The following is a 6,177-nucleotide window of genomic DNA, read 5'->3' as shown; positions in this document are numbered from 1 at the left end:
GGGCCCGAGGTCACACCGAGATGTGGGCTTATCCAGCTCTGAACCATCGGGGAAATGCTCTGCTCTTTTCTGTCGCTGGTTCCTCTTTTCCCTTCCGGAGCAGTCTTTGCCTTGTCTTTTCTGGGGAGCTCGGGAGCTGCAGGGAGCAGGCAGAAAGCACCCCTTGCGCTGCCGGGCACGAAGGCAGATTCAGCCCGGTTCAGTCTGGGTTAGATCCCAGAAATCAGGGGGTTGATCTCGAAGTGGTGGGACATTTTCCTTCTCTAGGTGACTATAGTTAACATCCTCCATTTAAAGTTACATTTATTGAAAACTTTGGCCCCAAATGAAACCAATCTCTTCTGTGCTGTGATTCCTTTTCCGTACCACAGCCCTTTGGGTTTTGTTCGGGTTTTTTTCTTTCTTCCGTTATAATTGGGAACTATCTGGGATCATCCATTTAATACTGGACTTTCAGAGAGATGCCTCTTTCTGACCTTTAAATAAAAGGGTTAATGCTGCAATTCCCACGCTCAAGAGTTTCAGTCCTAATCCCCTCTCTCCTGCTTTGGAGCGTTTATGGGGTGTGCCTGGAGTAAAGCAGATGCCCTGATGGAAAATCCAGGTGAGAAAGGATTTCTTCAACAGCGTCATCTCCTGAACTGCTCCAGCCTTTCGGTGAACGGCAGATGCAGGAAGGTACGGAGCCTGGTAATCATTTCTGGAAGAACATCGCTGAATCTGCAACGTTGGTTTTTTTTTTTTAAACTCTGGGAATCTGAAAAGCTGTCGGGAGTTTTCCCAAGAGATTGCTGAAGAGCTGAAATGTGCCGGGCAGTAACGGGTTTGGCTCTCCGCTGCCAGAGCAGGAGCCGGCAGTCCCCAAGGGCAAGCTCCTTTTTTGTGGTGTCTTTGTCCCGATCCACTGAGTTTGCCACCAACGTGCACTTTGCCGAGACTTCTTTGAACAGTGGAGACAAATCGTTGGGCAGTGTGATTTGAGGGACGCGTGACACGAGGCCGCTGACCGCTGCCAGGCTCTAACCGAGGGTTCGGCTCAGCTTAATTTTCTTGCTTTCCATTTCAGTGCACACGTTGATGGTTTCTAAAATTTGCCACCTTGAGTCTCATTCACCCTCCCCCATGCGTCATTCCTGCCTTGAGATTCATACAGGTGCCTGGAGGTATTTTTTCTTTTCTCAATCATTTTTTTCTGGGTAATATTTAACTGCTAATGACACATCCTTCCCTCCCGGCCCCCCACCCGAGTGCTCCCTGGAAGACGCACGGTGCGTGGGACCGTATCGGCGCGTGGTGGGTAGAGCCACCTTATCGCAAGGGAAGAGTCGGGACTCGGTCCTGTTTGGGGAGCCCCTGTGGGCTTCGGGCTCCTGTGATGCTCTGCACCTGCTGCAAGAGTCACCGTTTTTTACTTGCGTGAATGTGGGTGGATTTCTTTTCACCCATTGCTGTGGTGAGTCTTGTAATCCACCCGACTCCGCTTTTCATTCCCAAATGAGAGGTTAATTATGCTGCCAGGTACTGGGGGGAGCTGCTGCTCTGCAATACGGTTCTGCTAATATCTCCGTGCACCGAAGGGGCTTCCAGCTCCTGCTGAGTCCAGATGGGCTGGGAATCGCCCTCAGGCTTTGTTCTGTACGATGAATTGGCTGTCCCTCGTCTCTCTCGTGTCGATTTTCCTGGCTGAATTGTGTGCATATGAGCTGCCTCTAGCACATAAGCAGCATTTCTGGGATGCAGTGGTAGAGGTATACCAATTTGCTGTAAAAGGTAGTACAGAAGTGCATCCAATCCCTTCCAGAAAGCATGGGACTTACTGCACAGGGGATGTATCCCAGATTTCCAGGTGTGCAGCCATACGCAGAGCTATTGAATCTGTGCAGCTGAAACGGAGGATTCCCAGATGCTGAGGGATAGAAAACTCTCAAGATCTGCTTGGGCAAAGCCTTCTGGTGGAAAAGGACATCCGAGGAAAAAAAATGATGTATGGTCGCCTTGACACGGTGCAGAGACCTGCGAGCTAGCTCCGGCCCCAAGGAAAGTGCAAATCTCTGCCGCGTTGTGCTGCACTGCTGGAAAGGGCTTTGCCGATGGCAGGGGCAAACGGGAGATACCCCTGACACTGCGTGAGCCTCGGGGACCGCCTCGCGAACCTGGGAATTGGTGGGCTCAGTCTGTGCATTATTTTGCTTTGAGTCTCGAGACGTGGTTCTGTGTCGCGGGAAAGTAAGGAATCCTTTCTCCAAAATAAAAAAAAGACCAAGCAGTGTATTGCACCTTTCCCTCTTTGTTGTAATAAGGTGGATCCCGTGAGGCTTCTTATTTGCCAGCTCTTGATTACACCACTTGTAGTTGGTTAATTTAGCATCTCGTGTGTGTACAGTCATAAGTTAAAAATGTAGAATAACAGCCTTCTAATAATAATTAAAAAAAGCTGCCAACAAAAGAAAACCTCTAGCATTCCTTTCAGGAGTAAGATGCAAAATTGTTCCCTGCTCTCTCTTGATATCTGATATATCATCTGTGCGTTCCATGTAAATGGCAGTTTTCTTTTAAAATGTTACTCTATTTTGTCTTAAATGAATGATTTCAGATCTAAATAATGAAGTAACTCCGTCTTCTGCAAATGCAACCATTGGACCAAATGATCTATTGTAAATGTCTTTTAAAGAGCTTTACTATATAATCACAGCATATTAAACCGACCATTTTCTTTTAGATGATGTATGAGTTTAAAATTTCAGTTTTGTTTAGCATTTCTGGATGGAGGGGGTTTTATGCATCCCGACTTCCACGGGTCTGCCTGGAAGCTTAGTGAAGCGTGCCTGGGTCCAGGATGGGAAACCCCAGACAACCCACCAGAGCTGGTGGGAAGCTCTAGATGACACATACGATATTTGTCAGTGAAAGAGAGGGAGTTAGGGTGTTTTAAAAAATAAAAAATTCAACAACAGGAATCTGAGCTCAACCTGGCAGGCCCCCCTGCATAGTTCTGTGACCCGTTTGAGCAGGGCAAGGTTTGAGCTGCAGGAGCTTCAGGAGCGTGGTGGTGGGGTTTTCCCATTTTAAGTTCAAATCCTGGTTCCGACATCTATTTCACAAGTGTCTAAGCAAGTCTTCTAATCCGAGGGTGCCTTAGATCCTGGGCTGTAACCAGTGGGAAAATACCTCTGGCTTGTTTTGCTTCCATATCCTGGCTCGTCTGCCTAGGCAGTCCTACCCTGAAGGATCTGGAGTGTTTTTATGATGGGAATGCACTTTGCTGAACGTGGTGGAGTTACTGTAGTTCCCATGAATAAGGGCATTCACACAGAGGGAGAGGAGAAATGTGTGTGGCCCAGCATTTTAAGGCAAAAAATTAGAATTGGGAAATCTGCAGTTCACAGCCCGGTTTAGACATTGCTCCTGGGCAAGTCAACGACAAAGTCTATCTGGTTCGTGTTTCCAGGCACGGCTTTCCAAAGGAGGGCATTCACGTCTGGGGACTTGTCTTCACTTCACCACTTCTTGTCATCTGTGTGAGCTGGGGGGCTTTAGCCCCTCTCGAGATACAAGCCATGCAGGTAGAATTACTGGTTTGTTGGTTGGTTTTTTTCTTGGTGCTGCTACTGCACGGTAGAGCTGCCTGCAGTTTGTGTAACTTTCTCTCTCTTGGCAAGGAAATGACATGCTTTTAATATGTGTTTTAACAACAGCTAAACCGGGAGAGCTCGTGCCAGAACCTGAGACAAATGCTTATATAAAGGCGCTGGTCTGACATCAGGACACGTCCTAACACACAGGCTCCATACAGAGCGGGGTTGTTTGCCTGCGGCCACGTTGATGCCTTAGCTCCCGCTAGCCAGTTTGAACTTGGGTTGGTTTTTTTTTTTTTTCCTCCTTCCTCCCTCTTTAGAGCCTCGCAAGGTAAATTCAGGCGCATTCAGGTCTCATTGAAGCACGTTGAGTTTTTATTACTTTCTGAAATTACAGTTTGCCTCAAACCCCCGGCGATGTTCCCCGTTCTCGTGGCTGGTGATGCCGCGGGAAGGTGAGCGCGGGAGCACGTGGCTGCACTGCCGCGGGGCTGTTGGGATCGAAGGTGGATGGTTTGCCAGGGTACGGGGAGCTGAAGCTGAGAAGACTATTAGAAGACTTTTAGAAAGAAGTCTATTTCCTTTCCACGCTGTGCCGTGAATGCTCCATTGATTCCCCCGCTGTTGGAAAACAGCAGGGAACAATGAAACAGGGAGGTTCAAACTGCTCGGTGTTGACTGCGATTAGACAAGAAACCTTGTTGTAAAGACGGGGAAGGTCAGGTTAACCTCAGGTGGAGGCAGGAGCAGAGCTGGAACACCGTCCGCTTCCTCTGCGGATTGCTCGCGAGCCAGGTCCTTGCTCTTGAGCTCAGTTACTTTTAGGAAGGGAGAAAAACTCTGGACTTACTTAGAAGGATTAACTTCTCCCTTGGATGGGAGTGAGTTTGCCGCTTAGGCTGAAGCGAGAGCTGAGCCCAAGTGGTCTGAGCTGAGCATCAGTCGTGCCTTAGCACAAAGCTCCTTTGCAGGGGTGGGAGGGTGGATGTGGGCGGTCGCTGACTCCTCAGCCTCTTCTTTTGCAGGATAAAGGATGGTGATGGGTCTGTGGCGAGGAATTCTTGCAAATCTGAGATTTAATCAACATCTACCGCTCCTGTGGGAGAAAGTCCTTCCCCCCTTATTCAATAGGATCTGACTGCCTCTTGGGCTTCTTCGATGACATCTTGGCATTTGTTTATGGGAATTAATGCTTTATATCTCTGATAATTTACCTCTCCTCACGCAGCTCCAGCACCCTGGTAGTGTTCAGGTCAGTTCAGCTCTCAGTGGCCTTTTGATCGCCTAAGACGGTTCTCACATGGCACTGCCCGTTTACATCTGCAAAAGGACCTGAGGGAAGAAAACAGCCCAAATTCCAGTCTATTTCTAAATGTTCTAGAGAATATTCCCTTTCCTAGCAGCTGTCATGGCCAGTACACTGAGAAAGAAAACCAGAAATCAAGCAAACCAGTGCTGCGTTTTGTTGTCCCATTCCTTAGTGGGTTTTGTGACTTAGGACCCTGCCCCGTTGACATTTTTGGGAAGGGAATCAAGTCCCAGAGCAGCAGAGCTGGCAGCCAGTGCTCTTCCTTAGACCTGGATAAGTAAGGAGGGGGGGAAAAAAAAAAAAATCACCTATTTTCCAACCTGTGTGTGGCCACAATAGAAGATGAAAATACTATCTGTGCAGCAGTGCGGTTGAAAGGATGAATTAATTCTCTCGTTGAGCTTCTGGGTCACAACTAGTATGTATTACTACTGGAGAAACAATAGCTGATTTTGTGTCTAGTTTAAAGCCTGCAACACAGCTTGATGCAAAGACTACCTTTTTCTAGGTGGCAAAGCGCTGAATTTGTGTGTCTTCCTAACCAGCACCTGCCTTCCCTGGCAGGGAGTGGGCTCTCGAAGTCCGGCTCTCCCGGAAAAAACTCAGACAAACCTCTCTGTTCCCCGTCACCCCTCTCGTTTAATTGCCAGGTGCTGCAGGAGCCGCTTGACAGACGAGCTCTGATCCCCATCTCGTCGTCAATGAGCACGTCGTGAATGAGCACGGCCGTTCCGCTTGAAATTTGATGGGGCAGGGGGAAGGCAGGACGGCTGTATAAATGGGGGCATTGCTACCACTCGCCAAAACAACCTATACGCTGTATCTGCAAAGGTGTTTTAAATGGAAACGTGCCCAAAGCTTAACTTTATGGAAACATTTCCAGCTCCGTAATACGGGGATGCAAAAATAAGGAGCAGTGTGTGCCCCCACCCCCGGTCCGGAGGACTCCGGGTGAATTCGTGGCTCTCGGAGCCGCAGGCAGGTGTGTACGCACAGGGGAAAGTGCCTGCCGTGTGTCATAAAGAAAGAATGTCCTGTCGTTGCTGTATCAAAGTCCAGTTCTTCTCCCCTGCTGTACAGCTTTTATTGAGCACTCTTGATTTTCCAGATGTTTTTCTAGACAGAGTGGGATCCAGCGTGGAATACCCCAAAACCGGTAGGTTCCCGTGGATTTTGCTGGACTTTGCTGGGTCCTTGAGTCTGGCAGCGCAGGCTTGGTCAGGGGTAGCCCTGCTGATTCACAGGGAGGAACGGAGCCAGGACTTGCTGTAGGTCCTGAGACACGGACCTTGG

The sequence above is a fragment of the Cariama cristata genome, unplaced genomic scaffold, assembly GCF_000690535.1.
Source record: "Cariama cristata isolate BGI_N322 unplaced genomic scaffold, ASM69053v1 scaffold35059, whole genome shotgun sequence".
NCBI lineage: Eukaryota > Metazoa > Chordata > Aves > Cariamiformes > Cariamidae > Cariama > Cariama cristata.
The sequence above is the reverse complement of the archived record's forward strand: the minus strand, read 5'-3'. Positions refer to the sequence as shown.